At 43.5% G+C, this 26335-nt stretch overlaps 1 protein-coding gene across 3 annotated transcripts in view; it reads left to right on the top strand.

Annotated features, from left to right (window-relative positions):
• Positions 1-26335, top strand: part of PCDH15 (protocadherin related 15) — a 637965-nt gene that overhangs the window by 204443 nt on the left and 407187 nt on the right. The gene's annotated exons all lie outside the window — the stretch shown is intronic.

A 26335-nucleotide genomic window follows, 5' to 3' on the forward strand; every position in this document is an offset into this window, starting at 1 on the left:
CAGCTGCTCAGGGGTTAGTGAAGCTTTTTATTGCTGAAACCCTCACTTGGGCACACCCCCAGTAACAGCCCGAAGCCTGCAGTGTATTTACAGCCAGGAAACTGCCCCTAAAGCACTGAGAGAAGGTGCAGCTTTCTTTTGGAAGAGCTGAGATTCACGCTCTGAGACCTGAGATTTACACTCTGCTTTCAACCTCCTTTGCTCCTTAACAGTCTTTTCATTAAACTCTCAACAGCCCCATATATTCTCTGCTTTTCTGGGAAGACACAGAGTCTCCTGAAAGCCTCTGCTCTTAAGGATGTGTGCATTGTCAGGAACTGCAGTTCCCTTGGAATTATATTTGTAAGACACTTGGTGTGGTTAAGTTTCTCTAACTTTTGTCTGTTATTACATTAAGAAAGAAACATATTTTAATTTGCTTTCAGAAATTATTTCTCTAAGTGTAGGATTTTTTTACTTCCGTGGAAAATGACTGAGGAGGAGGGAGGAATATTAATATGGGGTTAGTTACAAGCTGAAAAATAAGGATTTGTTGAGATATACCTTTCCCAGACCTTGTTTCAAATGGTTTGATAAATTACAGTTGCCTGAGGGGGGAAATAAATAAGACTGCCCTCATAAAATCTTTATGGACACTTGAAATTATCCTCAAAGTGTGTCTGGACTTCCTATTTCACAATATTTACTAAAACAGATACAATTTTTAGATTGAGATTGTTGCCATAAAATGTTAAACACACTCTTGAAAGAATAGAGGAGAAAGAAACTTTTGATGGGATCTCAAACAGCATTTTTTGAATGTCACTGATGATCAAGAACATGATAACACTGAGTTTTTCATTTTGACATTATGAGAATTTCTCTGGGTTTTTTTTATACCTAAGTGAAAAGAGATTTGACTGAGCCTTGAAAAGTGTCACATGCAATTCAGTGATATTTTTGTACTTGTCCCTTCAAATTGCTTCCCTCCTTTGTTCTTGTCAGAAGGAGGGAGGCACATCTGCAACAGGTTCCCTGTGTGAGGGAGCAGCCTCTGTTTGCTCTCCCCAGCCCCATGAATTGTCTCTGGGTTCAGGGTTAGCTCTGTAGCTGCTCAAAACTGAGTTTTTACAACACAAATCACTCCATTCTTCCGTCAAGAAGTCACAAAAGCTCATTCTTGTATAATTTTTGGCTGTTACTGTCAGTAATAAATGCTTTGGAGGAGAGTGAAGGAAAAAAAATTATAGGGAAGGAAAAAATTATAGCAAACCAACAGGAAGGATGTCTTTTAACCCTCCACAGCACTTGATTTCCTATCAGAATTCCTCTGTGACACAAGAAAGGAGCTCTGGCTCCTCTATTCCCTGGGGATATCCCCTCAGGACATCCTCTCTTCCTGTTCCTAGGAACATCTTGGCTCCAAGAGCTGTGCCAGACCCCTGGCTGAGCTGGTCTTTTCCTCACTGGATTCTCAGATCATTTTCTGCAGCTTCAACATTTCTAGAGATCCCTCCTGTACTTGAAGCCAATATGTAGAAATAATTTGTGGTGATTTTTTATTCTTTTTTTTTCTTTCTTCTTTTGCTATGATAACAACCTGGTACTCCCAGCTGTTTAGGAGCTTCTTTTTTAACTTCTTTGTTTGTTTGTTTGTTGGGATTTTTTTTGTTTTGTTTTAGCTTGAATATTTGTGAGATTTGGTTTATATTTTTCTCCTCCCCATAAGTGCCTATGCCCAGAAAAATGGGAATTGTGAGGGGATACCTAAATACAAAGGGACTCCCAGAATCCCAGACTGGTGTGGGTTGGAAGGACCTCAAAACCCATGCAGTGCCATGGGCAGGGACACCTTCCCCTGTCCCAGGCTGCTCCAAGCCCCAAAGTCCAGCCTGGCCTTGGGCACTGCCAGGGATCCAGGGGCAGCCACAGCTGCTCTGGGCACCCTGTGCCAGGGCCTGCCCACCCTGCCAGGGAACAATTTTTTTCCATATATCTCACCCAAATTTCCCCTCTGGCTGTGGGAAGCCATTCCCTTTTTCCTGTCCCTCTATTCTTTGTAAATTGTCCTCTCCATCAGCCAGCCCCTTCAGGCACTGCAAGGACTCAGTTTGGTCTCCCCAAAGCTTCTCCTCTGCAGGCTGCACAAACAGGAATGTTTTACAATTCAGGCTGTTTACTGAGGAGCTGGGGAGCCCACACCAGACTTTATTTAAAGTCCAGGAAATCATTCCCACCAAGTGGGGAGTGTCCATGTGTTCATGGGTCTCAGGACAAGGGAAGAGATGAATCTGAGTCCATATTTCTTAGAAGGCTGGTTTATTATATTGTGATATTATATTATATTTAAAATGCTGTACTAAAGCTATACTAAAGAAAAAGAAAGGAGACTTGAGAAGACTAGAAAGGAAAGGAATAGAATGAATAATAAAAAACTCGTGACAGAGAGTCCAACACAGCTGGCTGTGACTGGTCATCAAGTAAAAACAATCCCTGGGCCAATCAAAGATTGACCTGTTGCATTCACAGCAGCAGATAATTATTGTTCTTCTTTTCCTCTGAGGCTTCTCACGAGAAAAAATCCTGGAGAAAGGATTTTCATAAAAATATCATGGTGACAGGGGAGGATCTGGAGGATGTTGTGGGCTGCTGGCCATGCTGGAGCTGCACATACAGGGATGTCTCCCAATATGCTGCTCACAGAAGAAATCAGCCTAATTACTTTCCAAAATGCAGTCAAGGATGTTTGAAACCTCTCCTGGTTTGACATCCATGACAAATTTTGAAAGACAGGATTGCAGATAATGTCAAGGAAAAAAACAAAAACCCATGTATTAATTTCTCTCTGCACATTTCTCCATGTGGGGTGCATCCTTCCCCAGAGTCCTCGCACTGATATTTAATTAATGTGCAGAGTCTGATGACTCCCTTGGTGTTGTATCCATGGCTGTGGATGGCTCCAGGGAGGAGCTCACCTGGGAGAGGTTGTGCTCCCTCAGTTATCACTGACAACACGACACTTCTGGTGTTGTTTTACCTTTTCTCACCTTGCTGACCACACAAATCTTTAATGTCCATGAGGATTTGGGGTTTTTTTGGTGTCCTGCTGTGGTTTTTAGGTGCTGTTATCATAAAAGAAAAAAAATATGATATTAAAATATCCTTTTTAATACAAAAGCCACAGGTCCAGCCAAAAGATCCTCCTGCGGCTGGAGCACTGTTCTACAGTGCTGGGGGTATTCATGTGGAGAGGAGAAAGCCTGGAGACACCACAGAGACCCTTCCAGTGCCTGAAGGGAGCCTGGAGAGACAGGGACTATTTTTATGGACACACAGTGACAGGTCAAGGGACAATGGTTTTAAATTGGCAGAGGGCAGGGATGGATGGGATATTGGGAATTAGGAATTGTTCCCTGGCAGGGTGGGCAGGCCCTGGCAGCTGTGGCTGCCCCTGGATCCCTGGCAGTGTCCAAGGCCAAGTTGGACTTTGGGGCTTGGAGCAGCCTGGGAATGGTGGGAGGTGTCCCTGCCCATGGCAGGGGTGGCTCTGGATGGGCTTTAAGGTCCCTTCCAACCCACACTAGTCTGGGATTCTATATTTTGAATAAAAGTTGTGTTTCCACTGATCAAGAGGTTGCTGCTGGACTGGCAGAGTAAAGTACTCTGAAGAAAATACAGGTAGGAGTTTTCACAGAAAGTCACTTGTAAGTGAATTATTGGCGGCACACCAAGACACTGTGACAATAGAATTGAATTTAGGTACCCTTAATAATTCTTGAGAAAAACTAACTTCATTTTATATTTTTTGCATGTATCTAACAGTTCCTTCACACATGTTAGAGGTGGCTCTTGTGATTTGAGTGTTGCACTTGATAGTCTTAGAGAACTTTTCCAACCTTAAGTTTTCTATTCTGTGATTTGGAGGTGCTCTGCTTTGGTTTTAGTGGGGTGTGTGGTTTGTTTGTGTGTTTGGTTTGACACAGTGGGGCAGCCACACCTTTTCTGGGCAAGGCCTGTGCCAGTCCATCACCACCCTCACAGGGAACAGTTTCATCTTAAAACCCAATAGAGAAAGTAACCCCTCTCCCTATCAATTTGAGACCATCCTCCCCTGTCCTGTCACTCCACCCTTGTAAATAGTGTCTTTTCATCCTTGTAGGGCCCCATCCTTTCTCCTGGCCTCACAGTGCTGCCTTTGGAGCTGCTTAAAGCTCCAAAATTCCCATTTTTTACGCACATTTGGCTGATGGACACAAGTGGACAGGGAGAGAGGTCTGGAGGGGCTGGTGGCGGCCTGGCCTGGTGGCAGCAGGAGCCTATTCCTTCTGTCCCTGGGGCTGAGAGTGCTCTTGTTTGGCCCCATGGTGACCAAGAGACATCAAACTGAGCTGGTTTCAGCTTTCACCTTTTCCTGCAGGTCTCAGTTTCCTCACAGAAAGGGTGGTCAGGCATTGGAAGGGCTGCCCAGGGAGGTGGTGGAGTCACCATCTTCATGTGGCACCTCATGCCATGGTCTGTGTGACAGGGTGGTGCTGGCTGTCAGGCTGGACTTGATGGTCTCCAAGTTGACTCTGTGGTTCTGGAGCAGCAGCTGTGCATGGCCACTCCTGATGGATCTCAGGACAGCCTCAGTGCCACTTTCAGGGGGGGTGTCAAAAGCACAAGTCACACAGGGAGAGAAAACATCATAATTTCTACCGACCTCTTCCCAAATTCCTGGGGTTGCAGGAAGGGCAGCACTCCTTTAGGCAGTGATATTGATGTTCAGGGAGCTGTGCTCCCTCCAAAAGCTCCCTGTGTGTGTGTTTTGTGTTCCAGACCTTTCAGCAATGGCAAATAGAGCGAGGCTTTTTTTTATAAAGCACATTTGTCTTCCAGTCCTTGACCTGGGCTCGGTAAATGAAAACGTAGCAGAAGTGAATCCCCACAGGATCAGGAGAGGGGCAGTGCAAGCAAAAGGGAAAATAAAGAAAAATGTACTGGCACTTGTGCTGAAGGACAGCAGAGCAGAAGCCACTTCGTGGCTGTAAAAGTCACACTTCTTATCAATAATTCCTTATCTCTGGTGGACAGAGGGTGCTGTCCATCCCACTGTGCCTGTGTGAGACACCACACTTCCCTGAGTGTTGGATATTCATGTTCCCTAGGAACAATTTCTGCATCATTTCCTTTGCTATGAACCCTCCTAAGGTTAGGTTTTGCCTCTGCAGAGAGGGAGCAATAATCCTGCTTTCCCTTTCCTTCATGAGAAACCTCCTGCAGTAGCAGCTTTAACGAGAGCTCATAAAACCCTCCCTTTCCTTCAGTGGTTCCCTCCAGGAATCTCCTATTGATTATTCTGTAGACAAAAGAGGAAACTAAATAGTTGCCATAAGAATATTGCACAGCATGAGGCAACTAAAGGAGATCCTGACTGCAGTTTTGTTGGGGTGGGAGTGGGGCTTGGCTCCTCAGATACTTCAAATCAGGAAGTGCAGTTGATAAATTCAGGGCTACCCATGCAAAAATAGAAAATCAGCTGCCAATCTGAAACCCAGCAATTATTTCATTGCTGACGTTGATGTTGCTTCAAATTTTTTGAACAGTTTAATAGCAAAAGGTTTTTTCTGGAGTATAATTCATTAAACACTGTCGGTGTTTGATAAAATCATGTTGGTTTTGCTGGAAAGAGCAGTCCGGTGTTTCTGACGGAGAGGAATCTTTTCTGTGCAGGACACCATGTTCAGGTCAGGAATATGGGAAAGAATGGGAATATTTGAGATCCTTGGATGAACCGGTTTGCTTTCCTGCTTCAAAACAGGCATTGGCTGGTTAAAATGCAGTGATAGCAGGAAGGTTATTGAAAACTTTGGGGTCCTTGTCAGGTGTTGACCATTTGCCACCCTTTTTGCTTGGTTCTCTGTGAAATACATGCATTTATTAGCACCTTTGCTTTTGGAAAGCTGCAATCTCTGAAACACGAACAGTTTGTACCTTGGAGGTTGTCACACCCACTTTAGGACTGAGGGAGTAGTTCAGGATGTATCCAGCCTCTTTCCCTGCCAGGATAAGAAAAATCAGTCTCATTTCCTTTACCATAAGTCTTGTGAAGAAATGAAAACTCTTGGCTGTTGGGGAATTTGGAGTCTCCATCTGAGGGGCATCTTAACTTTGACTGTTACCCTTTGAGTAACTAATTCTTAAAGGCTCTGATTTTTTTTTAAATTTTTTTTTCCAGCAGAACATTTAGGTATTTTCCAAAGTTTTTAATGCACAGCAAAACAGAACAGATGACCTGGCCCCATGAAACCTACCCATGGCCAAACTGAAGGAGGAGGTTTCCTGTATTTCCTTTAAATCCCCTTCCATTCCCTTTTCCTTTCCTGGGCAGATTTTGCTTTGTAGTCATCATCACATTGGAGGTGGCATCCCTGACAAAGGACTGGGAATGCTTTTGAGTCCCTTCAATGAAAACGGGGAATTGAGCCCTTCTTGCACTTTGTGGCTCGGAGCTCTGATACTGACTCTGAGCTCTGATATTCTGATATCTCAGGAGCAGCTCTGGTTAGGAGAAAATATCAGACTCTTGTGTTCTTCCTGGAAAGCCTGACTTGTGCTCCATAAAAAACCTTCTAAAGGAGCACTGATCATCTCAAGGACACACAAGGGTCTAAATTTCTGCTTTTCTAGAGCCTGTGTGTGAGTGCTGGGGTGTTTGTGTGCCCAGGCAGGGGAAGGAGTCAGGAATCAAATAATGTCCTTATGAAACACAGGTGTGAGCTCTGCCTGGCTCTAAAAGGCGAATTCTGGTTTTCCTCCCTCCTCCTGCTGCTGTTGTGGGCATCTGAGCCTTAATAGGGTGGTTTACAAGTGTTCTACAAACAGGAGCATTTTCATTCTTTGCTCCTGGCAAGCTGCAGTGTTTTTCAGTTGGGGACATCTCTGGACAAGGCCTTCAGGTGACTTTAAATGTCCCTGGCTGGGGAGAATGAGCACTTTATCAGGTATAACTAAGGCTGGCTCATTTTTACAGTGGGCAGGCAGGGGGGAAATCAGGGCTGCCGGAAGCCTCCCTGTCAGGGTTAAGTACAGAATGCACATATCTTGTTTTTGTCATTTAGCTCAGCTTTGACTCTTGCAGCCTTCGAGTGTACCTGAATTGAATATACCTCAATGAACTCATATTTGCTCTTTTTGTTATAGAAAAAAAAGCATTTGTAAGCTCAAACACTTAAGATATTTTATGCTATTCTTAAATTTAATCACAGGTGTCCTGAGAGTATTTAGTGATCTCCTTGAAAACAGGAATGGTGCAATTTAGGGACTCTCTGTTGAGAATGAAACGAACCATGGAGCACAGACTCTGAAGAAACAGCAATTCCTCCTGTTTTCAGGGTGTGGAGATGCTGTATTAGGTCCCTTCAGTGCAGCAGTGACTGCAGGAGAGTGCTGGCACTTCATTCCCTGGAAAACTAATGGAGGAGGAGAAGGGCTGCTTGCACCATTTGTTCCTTTACAGGCAATTTTTCTTTGGCTTGGTTTAGTGTCAGGTTTTAGCAGCTTTGGTAAAGGCTGTGTTTAGTTGTATATTGATAATCTGCTCTAGAAAAACACCTTTCTTGGCTTTAATCTTTCTCATGGCATCAGGACCCTGCATTCCAGCAGTATTTCCCCAGGGTGAGCCTTATTCCAACTTATTCCAGTAATTCAAACTTATTCCAGTTATTCCAAGTTCTGATTTGCTTGGCTTCAAAATGGAGAGAGGCTTTTAAGAGAGTCCTGAGGACTGATTTGTGCCTGGTGCTCCTGCAGCTGGGTGCATCCATTTGAAGCTCTTTGAGGTGAATTGACACAGGAGAGGCAGCTTGAAGTGCATTTGTGACCACAGAACCCCAGAATGTTTTGGGCTGGAAGGGACCTTAAAGCTCATCCTATTCCAACCCCTGCCATGGGATTGAATCCCCTGGATACCTGGATAGCCAGTGAAGCTTTGCTTTAGTTGTTTATGTCTATATTTTTGTTAAGGATAAATCAGCCACAAAATATTCCCCCCAAAGAAGCCCAAGTGGGACTTTGTGCACTGGCAGCTTTCCATCCACATTATATTGATGATTTGAGAGCAGGACTGAAACCAGGTGTTAAATTGACCCTGCCTGAAAAAACACCTGCACATTATTCTGTTCAAGTGGCCAAAGAGTGCTGATGCAACAGATCCCAGCATCAACCACAGGAGCAGCTGGCATTAAGAGCACACTCCCTGCATCCCATATTTGAAAGTTCAGCAGGTCATTGTGGAAATTTGAGATGGTGAAGCTGAGTCACTGTTAAAAAAAGGATCTGTGTGATTCCAGCCATGCTCCAAACAGAAATGAGTGCAGCTTTAGAATTAGGTGATTATTATTTCAACTTAGCTCAACTTGTTTATGGCTACTCTATTACTGAGACAGCATTGCTTAAAATTAATTCTGTGAATACATTTTTAAAATTAGACTTGGGGAGTATTGAAGTAAAAATTGTCACCCTGATGACCTTGGGAGTTTGCTGGATATTGGTGTCTCATGGCCTCTTTCATTATCACTATGTAGGAACATCCAGCCTAAAACCCTGGTTAATACTAAAGAAAGTTTAATTTGTTGAATTTTTTCCTTTCATTTGAAAAAATCAGGAGATTCCAGAGTCACAGCTTGCTCTCAAGGTAGCATTCTATCCACCCAGCTCACAAGGGAAATCCAAGTGTTTTGATACATTTGTGTGATTCTCTGACAAAATCAGAGCAGGCAAAATGAAGATTTGATTATTTTAATTGTCTGCTTTTAAAAGGGGTTCTCACTGTCAGCAGGACTGAGAGACCACAGGGAGATTCCATTATTTGGGAATAATACAAATATTACAGGAGTCAGTTTATCAGCAAGCCAGTCAACTCTTGATAAAATATATCTTTCATGTTAATATTTCATAAGCCATTGCTTTTATACCCTACTTTATAGTAGGAGTTTGTAAGATTGAGATTTGAAATAATAGTTATTTTTTTAAACAGAATTCAAAGAACATGTCATTCCTGGTGGCTCTAAAAGCTGCAGAAGGGTTGGGTGCCTCAGTCCTCACTGCCAAGAGCAGAACAGAATTGTTTGCATTTTGTTCAATTCTGTAAGTGTACATTTTGGGAGTGACTGCTTGGATGGGTTGATGTGACATGGATACCTGGAGTTTCTCTCACCTGATGATTTTTAGTCCTTTGAGAAACTGGTGATCCTTAGGTTGATGTTGCATTCTTGAGGAGGAGAAAACTGGCAAAACCAGGACTTTTTAATGATTTTGGGTTCTGTTAGGTTATTTCTTGTGGGGGGTTGACTCAGCCAGAGCTTTACTCGGGTCTCTGATACCATCTCTGCTTCTTTCCTCATCGAGTCATCAACCTTGACTTCAGCCTCTTCTTTATGTATCGTCTTTTACTAATAGGTTGAGTCACAAAAAGAAGAAGAAGAGAGATTTTGGCAGCTTTAGCCCTGCTGAGCGTGTCTTGCTCTCAGTTTTAAAGAAGGGTGGCCTTGGTGGGAGGAGAAAAGCAGCAAAGCAAAGACTCTTCCAGTGGTGGGGATGAATCCTCCACCTTGTTTTGTGGCCCTGAGCTTGTCCAAGCTCTCTGGGTGTTGTGCAGTCAAGAGTTAAATCATATCCCAACTCAAAATCCAGGTGGAGAGTGCAGGCACAGCTCCTCCAGAGCAGAAGCCCTGGAGGGGTAACACACAAACTGGGGCTTTGTCCCATGCAAGGAGAAAGATGTGTGGTGTGAAGGAAACAAGGCAGAGTTTAGCATGATAAAAGGCAACTGGAGTCATGCTGGAAGTGATTAGAATGTCATGAATAAGCTGGTGTGCTGCAAAAAGTGGTAAATAAGTGAAATCTCCAAATGCAAACTGCTGTGCAAACACGGAGAGGCAGCTGTTGTTCCAGATGCCAGGAACAGCTTAACAGGGAACAGCTTTTCACCACCTGATCATTGCTATTGTCTACAGAGCTCTCAGTAGGACCCAGAGCACTGAATCCAAAGCCAGGATGCTCTGGGAGCAGGTGACTGGATTTTCAGACCAGCAGGACCCAAGGAGCAGAGCACTAATTAGAGAATCCAATGAGTTTTCCACGGAAACTTTCAGAAACGATTCCAAAACTCTTGAGGGAACAGCAGGTTTTGTGGGACTGATTTAAGGAAACTGGTGAGGACTGTAGATCTCGAGGCTACAGGAATTAGACTCCAAGCTTTTAGGAAGCACAACTAGCAAGAGCTTTTTGGGTTCACTCCTTCCAGTGAGGTCATTGTACCTCTGGGCACTGCCACCCTCACTCCAGATTGGAGCTAATCAGGACAAAATATGTGAATTTAAGGCTGAAAGAAAAATTGCATAGAAGGAAAAGCCACTGGAGGTAAAAAGACCTTGTTCTCCCTAGTGGGAGACAGAAGAGATCACTTCTGGATTCTTTTCAAAGGTGGTTGCTTGGATCTGCTTCCAAGGTTTTGGTTACTTGAGGTCATCCCAGCAGGGAAAGATTGGATTACTTCTGGTAGATTCTATAATCCAATGCAGAGATGGGTTAAAAAGGTAATTCAGCTGTAGTACAATTTTCAATTTCCTTGTAAGATTTGTTTCTATTTTCAGTGCTTTCAGTTCCAGCTGTGCTGCAGGATTGATACCCTGCATTCCTCCTCTGCTTGAGAGCCCCATACCCAGGTCTGCCTTGTAGAAATGCTTGGAAAGCAACTGCTGGAGAAAAAATATTTTAGAGCAAATGTTTTACTAGAATATCCTAAACACATCATTATGCCAAGGGAATTGTGGGAAAACTAGGATGGAATAGAAATAATACTGTCATTAATTGAAGAAGAACATAAACCTTAATTTTTCTTGTTAAACAATCTTGGTGTTTGAAAGTTTCTCCCACACATGTTGGTAAAGTGGGAGAATGACAATGAGTGTTACAATAGCACAGTCATTAAGTATTAGAAGTGTGTTTCATTTCATTTTAGATGCCTGAAACCAAGGAGAGAAACTCCAGGTTTCTATCAGGAAATAGCTTCAGTCAAGGAGAAGCTGCATTTGGCAAAATGTGTTTTCCTTCTTTTGTTTTCCTCATAAAGAGGAGATAAAAACATTTTGAATTATCATCTTCAAAAATGAACAAAAGTAGACTTCACATTAATGAAGGAGATGTATTATTGCAGATCCTAATCAGCAAACATCTCACATATGATTAAACATGTTACACTTGTTTGTGGTTAACAATTGCAGTAATTGAGTTTGAATTTACGTGGTGGAATTGAGATTTGACATTTTGGATAGGCAAATTTGGGAGATTAAGGTTAACACTAATTTTTGTGTGAATGCAGTCAGGAATTGACTGAGAAGTTTTATTTCTGCCTTTTGATATTTCATCAATGATTGGGAAACTCCATTAACACTCCATTTGCATTTCATTTTTTGTGCAATAAAGATGCCAAAGTTTGGATGAGTTTTTGAGTAACCTGCTCTAGTGGAGGTCCTTCAAGGCACTATTGTGGCTGATAAAACAGAAATTGTGGTGTCCCATCCTAAGGCTTAAGTGCTGTGTGTCATCTGTATTATTTTTTCACGGAACTTTTTAGATTTCTGCTGGTTTGAGTTCATCAAGTCTCTTTCCTCACAAGATTTTTCATCCCTTGCAATCAGCACATTTAAACCCTGGGCACTCAGTGCTGTGGCTGGGAGTTGGTGCCTTTCTTTTGGGCCTGAAAACTCTACCCAGGTTAATTTCTCCCATCTTCTCTCATTTTCTCTGGGAAATTTGGTTCTGCTTGGCATGGGGGTTCCTAAAATTTCTGATATCAAGTATTTGCTCTTAAGCCTTATATTTCCTGTATTTGTACTTGGAATCATTATTGATTTGCTTCCTTTTATCTATTTTGCTGCATTGAGAGCATTATATGGAGCAAATTTCCTTGACACAGTGTGTCTACACTTAATCATTTTGCTTTAATTAAAAGGATACACTGAAAGAGAAAATTCTTTTCAACAAAATTCTCTAAAGCTGCTACTCCCAAATCCCAGCCTCCAGTAGTTCATATCTGGAACTCAGCTTCTGTTAGAGCAGAGGGAGCAAAGCAGAAAGATGGGAAGCCATGAACAAAGTGCTCCCGGGGTCTTTTTTGGTTTTGTTTTGTTTTGGTTTGCTTTCATCTAAAAATAGAAGTGTCTTCCTTTTCTGTGGGCTGCATTCACAGCAAGCAAGGACAGGAGTGGATTCAGATTTGTGCCAAAGGGATCAAATCAAGCTGGATGTGGAAGGGTCAAGAGTTTCTTTAGGTTACAGATGAAAATCTGTTTCTAACTTGTAGTCTGAGGAGAAGTTTCCAGGCATCTGCAAGGACAGGCACCCCAAAAGCCTATTCAGTGCAAGGAAAGCCTACAGGGAATTGAAGAGGAAATTTATCCATGGTAATTTTTGGGTGTTGGGAAATATTGATCTCCAAAGCAAATGAAAGACTAAAGATTTCAGCCCTGTGCATTCAGAGAGAGCAATGGGAGCAGTGCAGGATTCAGGAGTGGATGGAGGTAAATGTGAGTGGAAGTGACCCAAACACAACATAGTCCATAGACACTTCTGTTATCCAAGCACCTGCCATATTTCAGAATGTTCTCACATGAGGAATTACTGATAAAACCATTTGGAGAGGCCCTTCCTCAGGAACCAGAATGATGGGGCAAGGAGCAGTGGATACAGGCTGAAAGAGGGGAAATTCAGGTCCCTGGATTGGGACATTTCTTCCCTGAGACATTGGAAGAAATCCTTCCTGTGATGGTGGGCAGGCCCTGGGTCCCTGGGAGTGGCACACATGAAGGACATGGATCTGCTGGATGCTCCAAGGGCTGGAGCCAGGCTGGGAGAGCTGGGGGTGCTCACCTGGAGAGCAGAAGGCTCCAGGGAGAGCTCAGAGACCCTGCCAGGGCCTGAAGGGGCTCCAGGAGAGCTGGAGAGGGACTGGGGACAAGGGAAGGAGGGACAGGACACAGGGAATGGCTTCCACTGCCAGAGGGCAGGGATGGATGGGGTATTGGGACATTAGGAATTGTTCCCTGGGAAGGTGGTGAGGCTGTGGAATGTAATTCCCAGAGCAGCTGTGGCTGCCCCTGGATCCCTGGCAGTACCCAAGGCCAGGCTGGACAGGGCTTGGAGCAGCCTGGGACAGTGGAAGGTGTCCCTGGCATGGCAGGAGTGGCACTGGATGGGCTTTAAGGCAGCTGCAAAAGGTAATTATTAAATCCAGTCTTGTTCAGTCAGCAGAAAAGTGGCTGGAGCAGAGGCAGGAACTGAACTTGCAGAGGTGCAAGAGGTTATTTGCAACTCACAGAGGGACTGGGGAAAGCACAGGCACAGAAAATATTCCTGAGCTTTAATAAATAGCTTGGGAAACTGAGGAAGTGTTTAAGCAGTGATTGGTGAGTGGTGGCTGGGGAAAGCACAGGGAGTCCTTAGAGGTCCATTCCAGTCCTTATTCCCTGCCTGTTCACTTTGGGATGATGCATTTGCTGTTGTTGTTTACAGGCACTTGGCAATCTTTTATGCTCTGTCATGTCTAGGGGTTTAACAGACTAAACCCTTAAAAAGAGCAGGAAAATATGGAGGCAATGTTCCTTACCCTTGCTGAAAATCAGATCTGGATATTGCAGGAATGAATTCATTACTAAGGCATGGTAGGAGCAAAGCTGATGCTCTTGTTAAGAAGCTGAATGTAGATTTAAAAGGTGAAAAATATTTTGATTTAATAAAAAATAAATAAGAAAAAGAGAGTATACATTTAGAATACTCTTTTCCCTGTATTAAAAAAAAAAAAAGGCTTTTATTCATTTCTGAAACAATTTGAGTCAGAGAACACAGAATCTCCAAAACCAAGAAGGCAACTCAATTTCAATGGAAGTTAATGGAAAAAATTCTGGGAATGTTATGACAGGTCCTGGAATGGTGAGAATGATAAGTAGGGCAATTCAATAATCCCACAGGGAGAAGATCATCATCAGTGTTAAGATAAAGGTGTTAATTTTCACTTGGATTTGCTTTATGAAGTGCACTGAATACATCTCTGACTTGATGGCACAAGTCAAATATAAACCTGAGACTGGGCTGCTGGTGAAGAGAGGCAGTTCCTGGAGTTCAGGAAATGCATATATATTCTGCTTTAAAAGGAATTGTAGATTCTTTTTCCCCTTTATAAATACCACAGAGAATTATTGTGTTCGTCCCGAACCATTTTTTTACACTGCAATTAAAGAACAATATGAAGGTTTTCCCCTCCCTGTGGGCCCTGTGCCAGTGTCTCTCCCTGTCCACAGGTCATTCTTCACTTCCAGAGGTGGGAGATGGAGCTTAGGGGAGAGAAGACTGAGCAGCTTTTATTTTCTCCCAGCCCAGAGGCCCTGGAGGTGCCTCCTGCCTCCTCCTGCACAGCTTCCTGCTCTTCCTGAGGTGCTTTGTGCAGCCATTCCAGTGGAAAATATGGAATTGCGTGTGGGTTAGAGCATTTTAAAACCCAGAACATGACCTCTTTTGCTTTTGCTGAAGGCATGCCCATGAATGTTGCCCTTCTCCTCCAGGATTTGGGTCATGTCAGTACCATTCCCACTTGATGTCCTGGGTTTTTTTGCCTTGCTAGGAGCCAATCCTTTGTTATGTGGCTCAGTCTACAGCCCGTGACTACTTGTGCTTGTCCTCTGCTGCACCACTAAAGCCTTTGCAATGTTCTTTTTGATCACTGGAGAGTTTAGCAGGCTAAAATATTACATTATTGACAAATATTCTCATGCTGGGAGAAGTCAAATGTGCCAGTTATTTGGGAAAACTAGAGACTCCAATTAGGGATCCACAGCAAGGCACTGTTTTCTCTCCATTTATCTTCTCCACTTGCCACTAAAGTCATAATGAAGATTTTATTCCAGCTTCTCCTATTTAACTGCAGTTAAATTGGAGGATTTTCTCTTGTCTTTCATGTGTTAACAGCTCTAAGAGAATTTAAAGGGAAGTTGTCCCTCACACAGTTGCTCCCATTCACGCCTATTGCTCTGGTGTTCTACTCTGTACTGCTCCTTTGCTCTTTGGTGTGACCTCCATCCCACTCCCCGCAAAAATCCCTTGTTTTAACTGCTCAGGGCATTCTCATAAGAGGAGGATGTGTAAGCTGCCTCATTATCTCATCCTCATCTTTACTTACATCTAGTATTCTAGGCAGAAAATATTTCATTTGGTTTATAGTCTTTTATTTCTTCATTGTAGAAGAAATAAGTAAATTAATATTAATAATAATAATAGTATATGGATTAGGATACCTTGCTCCAGGTACTCTGTGATTTCTGGTTTAAGAATCAAGGAATGGTTTGGGTTGAAAGGGACCTTAATAGGCTGTGAAATCCAACTCCCAAAACTGGGCAGGGACACCTTCCACTGTCCCAGGCTGCTCCAAGCCCTGTCCAGCCTGGCCTTGGGCACTGCCAGGGATGCAGGGGCAGCCACAGCTGCTCTGGGCACCCTGTGCCAGGGCCTGCCCACCCTGCCAGGGAACAATTCTGTGGAAACCCAGGGCACTGGGAATATTTCTCTGTCTGCTCTGGGATGCCCTGACCCCCAGCGGGGCACTGACTTTGACCCTCATTCATGGAGAAAGTTTCCTGGACTTCAAGAGAGACCAGAATCCACAGAACTGTGCAGTAGATTATAGAGAGTAGTGCAGGTGGATCACTTGGTGAGAAATTTAGGTTTTGGGATTTTTAGTATGTTGGGGATGGAAGAAAGATGGAGGGCGCAGGGTGCTGTCCTGGGTTTCTCCTTCATGCTTCTTCTTCCTTCTTCTTCTTGTGTTTGGGTGGCATTTTGTAATGGGGCAGAAAAGGCCTCATTGCAGGCTCTTTGGGATCAGTTATTGGGTAAAAGGGAAAATAATCTAGGTGTCAGTTCTTAATTGGACAGTTCTGTCTTAACAGACTTTGTAACAAGAGATTGTTGGCAATTTTGTGCCTTCTGATGAAAAGCTGCTGAATTCACAGCAGTGAGACTGTTTTACTGATAAGAAATAATAAACACCTAAGTCTGAACATGAACTAATGTCTGGAGAGCCTTCAAACCAGACACAGAGAAGCCAATACAATTCCTCTCCAATATCCCATCCATCCCTGCCCTCTGGCAGTGGAAGCCATTCCCTGTGTCCCGTCCCTCCATCCCTTGTTCCCAGTCCCTCTCCAGCTCTCCTGGAGCCCCTTCAGGCCCTGGCAGGGGCTCTGAGCTCTCCCTGGAGCCTTCTCCTCTCCAGGTGAGCACCCCCAGCTCTCCCAGCCTGGTTCCAGAGGGGCTCCAGAGATCTGATTATCCAACTCTTTCTGCATCCTTCTCTCCCATGCTCATGTCTCAGTTAATCACACATTTTTGGGGGGTGGCTGTCACTGGAAAGCAGCAGCTGTAAAATCCTCCTCAGCTTGTTTTTGTCAGCCATGGGAGTTACCCTGTCTCCTTCTTGTCTGTTGTCTGCAATTAAATGCTGAAGGGGCAGCTGGGATTTGCAGGGCAGACAAATGAGCTGCCTCCCCTGGGGACACTGGTTTTGGTTGGATAATAACAGCTATGGAGGTTAGTAAAGAGTAGAGCTTTGGTGTGACTGAATTTTGTTGCTTAATGACAACAAAAATGCCAGCAGTGGGTTGTGCCTGAGCTGCTGAATTGTAGGCAATTTGTTTAATTCCTTATGTCAGAAGTTTATAAAGTTTGTTATTTAAAAAAATAATATACATACACTGGAAAAACAGGAAAAGGAAAATTAACTTGACTGCTGGTTAGATTTTGCCCAGAACCTTTCTCTTTATCATGAGCTTGGCATTTTAGAGCTGGTTAAATAGAAATGTTTCTCTGTACTGCATCCATGTCCTCACTCCATGTACCCACTCTGGCTGTTCCCTTGTGGGAAAATGCCAAGGCCAAAGATGTTCTGCCTTTTCTAGAGTGAATGCTTTCATGTAATATAGAAAACAAGGCTGAGATGTGTTTGGCACTTTATTTTCTAAGAAAAGGTGAGTGAACAGGCATTTTTTCAGTATCACAATTCACTGCTATGGAAGAGAGAAGCCCAAGTGATAAGAGATTTATTACAGAAAGGGCATTTGAGCTGGATCATCTGGATAAACCCAAGCTACATGAAAGGCTGTCTTTCACAGCAGTTGATGCAGAAGCTCCAGAATCCTTTTGAAAGACTCCTGTGAGGAGTATTCATGCAAAGCTCTGCAATAAATCAGAGACAAAAATATTTAGATTGGTTTCACAAAGCTGCTCTTCACAGAAAGCAAGTTCTCTGAAGAAATCTGTTCTATTATGCATTTAAGTAGCTGTGACATTAATCATTATGTCATTAATAATTTGACATCAGTAATTTCTCCCATCATTTAATCCCTTTTAATCTCTCTGCTACAAGATGCAAGCATTAAAAACAATCAGGCAGTCTCAGTGTTTTCCCCTCTGTCCTCAGAGCTGGTTCATTTTTAGGTGATGTGGAGAAGTCAGATCTGTCAATTCATTAATACCAGATTCGTGGCCAAGTTCAGTTGTCTTCTGGGTCTCCATTTATCACAGTTCATGTTTGTTCATGTTGCAGTTCTGTTTAATTTAAGCTTTTTTTCTGCTCTGTCCAGCATTCTCAGAGGAAGATTAAATTTGTGATTTTCCTGTTGTTGGCTGGACAGGGTGAAATTTTTTTTTCTGGGCCCTCCAGCTTTTTTTATTGTGTTAGTTGGGTTGAATTACCCTGAGATTAGCTGTGGTTTCCTTATGGAGCTGCAGCTTTGGAAAGCTCAAAGGGAAGGGTAAAACAAGTGCGAACAGGACCTGGATCTTCTCCCAGCTGACAGGAAGGATGTGGCAGCTGGATTTGTCAGTGGACTTAGAGATGGTTAAATAAAAGCAGAGTGTTGAAAGGGTGATGCTATCAAGTACAAAGAGTTTATAAAATTTAACAGATGTGGCTTTAATTGTGTGGTAGCAGCTCAGAGCTGCACTGGAGGACATTCCTAGATAATACCAAGGCAAATGAGTGTGTGCATTGCAGGCCTGTGGGGGCAGAGATAAGGCCTCATTTGCATATTGCTTTCATTTGGTTCCTGTTTCCAGAAGTTGCAGTTGAGGACAATGCTGCTCTTGCACGGGCTGAGTTACTCTTGTTTGGTTTTAGAGGATTTTTGTGGAAATATGAAAGCAGCTTGAGGGCTGCAATGACTGCTCAAGCCACTGCCATTGCAGTGATGGTTTCCAGGAGAGATGGGACTGCAGCTGAGGGGAAAATCCCCTCCAAGTCTGGCTGCTTTCTTCTGTAGAGCCCTGTTCCTTGAGGCAGGGTGCATTGTCTGCACTTTGCATTTTCCATCCAGTTCCATTAATTTATCTCCAGCTTCATTTGGAGTTATCCTCTTTTGGATGCCCATTTGTCTGCAAATTCCCTGTTTCCCATGATGTCCTTGGCAAATTGGCTGCTTCCCATGGTGTCCTTGGCTCCTGGCTCACCAAAGCAGTGCCTGGAGAGTGAAGTCACTGCCCTGGGCTGTGAAGTGACCAAGAGTCCAACATTTTCCTCCCCATCAAGCCAGAGCATTTCTAGCACAAACCTCTTCCTTTACCCTTTTTATTTAGTATTAATCCTTATTTTTTATCCTTTTACTTACCTTCACCACTTTACTTACCTTTTATCACTTAACTTTTACTTCCCTCTTACTCACTACTGATCTCTTTACCATCAGCCCTTTTCCTCAGGAGCACGTGTTTTTCACATATTTTAATCAATTTGCACATATTTTAGTCTATATTGCACCTATTTTAATCTATTTGCTTCCTGGCCATCCAGGAGGAAAAGGGATTTATATTTTCCATGGAAATCAGTGCACACCAAGTTTGGGATAAAGGGACAAGGTGACAGACCAGCCTTGTCACAACCCCCAGGGCAGGAAAGATGAAGACCTTGCAAAGTAAAGCTGCTGAGGAGTGAAGCTGTCAGGAAGCTCAGGAGATGGACACAGACAGAACCTCTGGTTGAGAAGGAGTTTTTTAGCAGATGCAAATAAAAAATGGAGAAGAAAAAAAATCCAGGAATGTCCTGGATGGCATGAAAGGCATAATTGTCCTTGACACTGATGCCATTGAGAGGAGATAAAAGCAAGGTGCTAACAAAGGTGAGCCCCAGGAATGTGAAGGAAGAGTGTGAAATGAAGCTGTAATTGAGAGCTCCATCTCTCAGAGTCTGACACCCTGTTGCAGGGGAAGAAGCATTTAGGAGCATGTACAAAAGAGGGAAAAAAAATTAAAAATAAAAAGGAATCCATACTGTGTAGCTGATGGATACATTGCTGTGCCGTCTGCCTTACTCTTCTGAGGGGACAGGGATCTAAAAAAGCTACCAGAGTGCACCAGGAAAAGAGAAAGATTTACTACCAATTTCCTATGACATATGGCCACCCATCCCTCCTCTGAAAATGTGGGCATTAGTTAATGGATAAAACTGTCATACTTGGCTTTTAACATTAAAAGCAGGGTCTTTTGGAAAGGAGAATGCTCTCCCAAATTGGAGTCTGAGAACAAGATCTCAAGATTTTATGTGATTTGGCACCTATTGTAAGTTGAGTTGTCTAATAAATGGCAGCAATTCATCATCTACTTTGGGAGTCTGAAGTTTAGTAGGCAGTCATATAGTGTGTCTTTTGGTGCCTACACTACCTCAGGAAAAAAAATCATGGATTTTGGAGGGGCAAGGGGATTATGGCTTGATTTATTTGGCAACAAAATTGACTATAAAACTACTTTTACTATGCTCAAGGGAGCAAGGCATAGAGATGTCATATTGAGTAATAACGTCAGGATAATATCAAGGTCTTTGGTCATCTCACTGATTTCACACAGGCAAAGCCACAGATATAAAACACTTGATACCAGTGGAATAGGACATTTCATGTGGATAATAAACACCTGGGAAAATTAATGACCTGTCTGGCTAAAGAGATAAACCCTGAGTCACAATAAGTGAGAGCACTGGAGGGAGAGCCAGTGTTTAACTGTTTTAGTGCTGCCTGAAGTAGCACTTAGCAGGGAAAACGTGGTTTGTACATCAAATATTCCTACAGAAGAGCCAGTGCTCCATCAGAGGAGTGCCCCGAGGTCTGCTGAGCGCTGCCTAATTGCAGGAGTTGATGAATGAAGTGCGTCTGTTGTAAGGTCTCTTTTCCCTGGGACACATTTTAATGGCAAAGGGTTTAGAGCTGGCAGTAGCCAGGTACCCATAGCCTGTGTCACTGAGACACTGGCACTCTCCTCACACAGGGAGTGAGCTTCCCTGATTTTTGCCTGTCTCCACACTGAAGTGCCCAGGATTACACAGCAATGTCCAGAGGGGTGAGCTCCTCTGCAGATCTGGGCACTCAGAGCCCAGCGGGTCCAACCTCTGTCACCTCCTCAGGGGATGCATTTGGAATGTGAAGCACATGGAAGCTGCAGCAGTAAGGACCTTGTGGCAGCAGCTCCCAGTGCTTTTCCACCTGTGGACACGGCTGGACAGGAGCCCAAGGGGCACGAGGCCAATGAGGAACAGCCATGGTCCCTGCTGAGGAACCTTCAGGGCTGTGCCCAGTTCTGGGCCCTCACAGAGAGCCCTGGAGGGGCTGGAGCGTGGCCAGCGAAGGGAACGGAGCTGGGAAGGGGCTGGAGCCCCAGGAGGGGCTGAGGGAGCTGGGAAGGGGCTCAGCCTGGAGCAAAGGAGGCTCAGGGGGGACCTTGTGGCTCTGCACAACTCCCTGCCAGGAGGGGACAGCCAGGGGGGGTCGGGCTGTGCTGCCAGGGAACAGGGACAGGAGAAGGGGAAAGGGCCTCAGGCTGGGCCAGGGGAGGCTCAGCTTGGACAGCAGCAGGAATTTCTGCATGGAAAGGGTGCTCAGGCCTTGACAGGGGCTGCCCAGGGAGCTTTGCAGTGCCCATCCCTGAAGGTGTTCAAAAAACTGTGTGGATGTAGTACTTGAGGACATGGTTTTGTGGTGAACAGAGTGGTGGCTCTGTTTGGCAGCTGCACTTGGTGATCTTGGAGGCCTTTTCCAACTTTACTGATTCTGCAGTTCCATGGTACTGCTACTAATACACTGCAAAGAGATGGAATAAATCTATCCTAAAGGACAAGGCAATTCAGGTTAGGGTTTCCCTCTCCTGGGATTTTTTGTTTGTTGTTTAGCTTTGACCTCCTCTGATGGTTTTTTATGGGGACTGTCCCCACATCCAGTGGGATTGATTTCAGCAGAGAGTTCAAATGTGCCCTTCCCTGCAAGACTCTGATGCTGCTGAAGGCAAAGCTGAATGAACTCCACAGTGGAGTGAGAAGGAGGTGGAGGACGTGCCCTGAGCACTGCTGGGTACCTGCTTAATAATCTGCTCACCTGACAGGATGTTTGACAGGACAAACTGAATTAAGCAGAGGTGAGGAAAGGGCAGTTTGGAGCTCTTGCCAGAAAATCTCTCCATTTTTCTCCTGCACAAAGATGATATTCGCAGTAAAAGGGGAAGAAAACAGATCAAACTGCTCTGTGGGTACAAAGCACATTCAACAACTGATCTGTTGTATCAGTGCCATTTTCCCCCGTTCCTTAAGGTGACCAAAATTGAGACTTCAAATGGCCTTGTAGAAGATATATTTATGTCTTCCCCAGTAAATAGATTCATTTTAAAAGAGAGAAAAATCTGTGAGCAGTTCAAAAGGACCTCCTGAGCCTTGGGATGAATCAGTGAGCGATGAATCAATCCTAGGGAGGTAGAGCAAAATAGGGACAAAATCTGGCAAAAACGAGGGAAGGCAGAATGGTGTGCAGGCATGAAATGAGTCCAGATCCTGCCCTCATTGGAACTAAAAATGCTTGAACCAAACTTTGATCTTACGTGGGTGGAGGAAATGCCATAAACAGAGAGTTTTCAGACCCAAACACGATTTCAGCTGAGTAGTTGGGAAATTTTGGAAGGAAAAAAAGGGAAAGATGGCAAGAGTTGGTTTAGAAATGCAGAAATGCAACCTGGAATCACTGTCAGTTGTTCTCTAATTTATTCTATATGCTTTATAAAAATATATATTAATTTATATTCTTAGAGACATTTCTGTGAGGTTTGACCATTGTGATGCTCCTGATGCTGAATTCTGGAACAGGTCAAGTTATAAACTGCTCCAATATTTGCATTTTTAATACCTCATTACATTTTATGAGTTACAGTTGATGCTTTCCCATTTATTATCATTTTATTTGGTCTGTACATGCAGAGCTCTCACAGCAAAATTGCAATTTACAGCTGTTCTCTCACAAAGAAACTTTTTAAGAATAGCCAGGAACTGTTATCCCAAACCACTAATTGCAAATTTTATCTCAAATCACTAACAAATATGTGTGCCATATAAATAATAGATTGTGCTGGGGTCTGAATACAAATAAGTGATAAAAAAAACAGCACATCTTGTCAATGGATGGGTTAAAAAGGAAATGGTTATAATCAAGCACAAATATACCGGACATTTTTCACAAAATTTAGTGCCACAGAAGTGTTCCTTTCTCCAGGGGCCAGAGAAATTGGACATTCCCAGAGGAAATGTGCACTGCTGTGTGTGCACAACCTGAGGATGCATTGCAGTGTTGGATTATAAAATAGGGAAAAAAAAAACAACAAAACAAATCCATGACCTTAACACATGGTTTTGAGGAAGTTTTGATGTATAAAAGCTTGATCTGATCTCTCAAAGGCTGAGACAGAAAAGACAAGGCTGGGTGAGTCAAGATATGTAGGAAGCAGGGAGGAAAAGGCAATTTATGATCCAGAAACCTCACTTGGTAGGAGAAAAAAGAAAAACACAGGGAGGGATCTGGCAAATTTCCATTCTGGGGACAGCAAATGAGGTGTCTTTGGGACAAGAGAAGAGAAATAGGATCATTTCACCTGTCAAATCTGTTCTCCCTTGGTTTTAACAAAGCAGCAAACTCAGAACCAAAGAGAGCCAACCAAAAGTTCAAGAGCTCCCAGTCATCCCATCATGGGTACATCCAGTTCCTGGGCTGACTCTTGAGGCAAATAACCTAATTTATTAAATTTTTAATTTATTTTATAAGTTCCAGATCATGGCAAGTCATTTTTCACCACTGAGGTTTGCTTGCAAAAAGGTGTAAATGCTAATTGGCCTTTGAGCTTCCTGAAGTACTAGAAGATGAATTATTGGGAGTGATTTTCCAGATTTGCTTGAATAATTCAAATTCCAGCCATGTTCCTCAAAAGTTGCCATAGTACTGTTGTTTCATTTATTTGTATTCTTGGAGAAAACCACTGATGCTTTGGAGATCATTTAATTCCTTTGTTTGTTAGGGAGAAAAAAAAAACAGCTTTTGCCATTAGCATGAGATTAATTTCACTGAGATGTAGAAGGTGAAACAGAAGAGAAGGACATGATTGTGCAGAGTTCTAATTGGCCATTTCTTCTGCAGCTTTCTGTGGAGCATGGGAAAGGATTGAATATTTAAAAAAAATATACAAAAAACAACAACACAAAAACCCCAAACAAAACCAGAAACACATTTTCTTATCTATTGATTTGACTGTGACTCCTGGAAGAGTATTTTCACAAGTGACCTTGTCTCTCTATAGGTTGGGAGATCTAAGATTAAGTGATGGAATCAAGACCTCATTTTCCTGCAATGATAATTAAATATACTAAAAGTATAGCTCACATTCTGGTCGTGTCCCGAGGCTCTGATCTTCAGTGCTTTCCATGCCAACAGGATTTTTGTTCTCCCTGTGCTGAGGTGAAATGGCTGAAGGATGAAGCTGGTCCTTGTAATTCTTTCACACTCTGGACCTTTCCTAACCAACAGAGTTTGTCCTTGCAAACTTCTTGTCCTCACAGTCCCAGTGGGTGGGGAGTAATTGCTTGCAAAAAAAAAAAAAAAAGATGGTGTGTTGTTCAGGTTGCTTTAAAAGTGAAATGAGATGCATTCATTATGTTATGCTTCACAAATTTAAGAACTAAACCCATATTCTCTTCAAACTCATCCTTTTTATTGTGCTAGGTCTATATTACCTGGTGTATCTATGAACTCAATTTGCATCCAGTTTTCTGCTTTTAAAAAATGGTAAAAAATATTAAGAGTCACTTGAAATTACATCCAGATAAATGAACTGTAAATCTTTGCTATTATAGTCAATTAAGAATATTACCAATTGGTCATCTTAGACATTTTTATGCTGTTCTATTTATGTGGTTGTTGCAGAGACTGGAACTGCCAGTGGAAGAAGGATTTTTTAAATGCTCATTTGTTTCTTTAGACTGGAAGTAATGTTTTGCAGAGGATGGTTGAGCTCTCCAAGAAATTCCTGCAGTTAACAAGGTCCTTGAGACCTCTCCAGGGGAGAAAAGCAGGAATCTTCAGTGTCTCTGTGCAGTACACTCAGAGAATCCCAGGGTGGTTTGGGTTGGAAGGGACCTTAACACCCATCCAGTGCCATCCCTGTGACACCTTCCACTGTCCCAGGCTGCTCCAAGCCCTGCCCAGCCTGGCCTTGGACACTGCCAGGGATCCAGGGGCAGCCACAGCTGCTCTGGGCACCCTGTGCCAGGGCCTGCCCACCCTGCCAGGGAACAATTCCTAATTCCCAATATCCCATCCATCCCTGCCCTCCTTCCCCTAAAAGCCATTGCCCCTTGTGCTGTCACTACATTCCCTTGTGAAATGTCCCTCTCCAGCCTTCTCGTGAGCCCTCTTTAGGTACTGGAAAGGGGGAAATGCAGAAATTTGGGAAAATGCAGATCCTTCTTCTTAAAATCTGATTTCGAAGTGCTCTGGGTCTGAAAGGGAGCAGCTATTCATTCAGCAAGTTTTAATCATAGAGCAGGCAGATGATTTCAATTAGCTATCCTTTATAATTCCTTATATTAAAGTGCTTAAGTTCTGGAGGAAAAGCAGATTTTAAGTAGACAAGGTAGAGAATAATCAATTCCTCACTGGAGTGCCTTGAAGTCACTGATGAAGGGAGTAGGGATGACCTTCTGGGACATGAAATAGTGGAGGTTATCCAACGTTTTCAGCTGTTTATTTTCCATTGGCAGTAACAGGTTGGGGTCAGGAGTGTACAAACACAGAGCTGAGAAACTCAAAAGAGTTCTCAAGAAGAGAACTCTGTCTAAGGCTGCTGATCAGAAGGGAATTAAAGAAATTCCAGGCTGAATCTTGCTGCTGTGACAGGAGCAGACTCACTGACAATGGAGATTTTTTGGAGGGTTTTGATCTCTCAGAGTCAATATTAAATGTCAGTGTGAAGAAGCTGATACTGCCAAATTGTTCATGATATATTTACTTTCAAGTGTCTTCAGCTTTTAGGTCTGGCAGAAGCTTTCATGAAAGTTAAGTTAATTTCCAAGACGTTGTTTCTAATTTGGTACCACAGAGTCAGCATTAATCCTTCATGTGTTCCATGATAAAGGCCATGCTTTGAGTGATGGCAGAGATGCAGTAGGAGAATAACTTCCTGCTTCTCAGAGACTCTATTAATTTTCAGGAGGTGGTATTTTCAATATTGATGTCTCTGCAGAAATAAATCAGAGCTTTGTTCAGCAGAACCTCGAAGTGGAGTCAGTCTTGCCAAGAGCAGCAGCCAAACGAATGTGTCACCCACAGGGACCTGGAGCAAGGGGGCAGCAGCAGAACTGCTCAGATTTGGGCAGAACTACCCAGAATTGGGCAAATTTGGGCAGAACTACCCAGACTTGGGCAGAACCCAGCCTGGAGATGCTGTGGGTTTGTGTCACGTAAATGTTGCCCTGACTTTTTGGTAGTCTCAGTCAAGTTCTTGGGAATTTTCTTGCCTTCCATGATTCCCTTAGAAGCTCCTGTTCCAGCTGAGGGTATTTTGTTTCCCTCAGGGAGTGTTCCAGCACAGACAGCAGTGGTTTCTTTGGGCATGTCAGACTTGCATCCAGGATTTAGGACGGTAAATATGAAAGTGGATCATTGAAGTCTGAAGGCTCCTGTTCCTTTGTACCCTGGGAAAATCCCCTTGTTTGAAAGAACAGCAGGAAGTTCTGTGTGTGATCAAGCACAGCTCCCACTTCAGGTTTATCAGACTGGATTTACAATGCTGTCATCCTGAGGAATGGCTCCTGATCTGGATCACACCCTCACTGCTGCAGGGTGTGTGATCAGAGCTTGCACAGGCCAAGGTTTGCTCGGCTCACAGACCAGCCTGCAGCTGCAAGCTACATACTCCAGCAGGGCATCATCATTTTCAGGGACTGGTGAGGCTTACATGGAGTAAAATCTTCCCTCTTAGT

The sequence above is a fragment of the Passer montanus genome, unplaced genomic scaffold, assembly GCF_014805655.1.
Source record: "Passer montanus isolate IOZ18808 unplaced genomic scaffold, ASM1480565v1 scaffold42, whole genome shotgun sequence".
Lineage (NCBI taxonomy): Eukaryota > Metazoa > Chordata > Aves > Passeriformes > Passeridae > Passer > Passer montanus.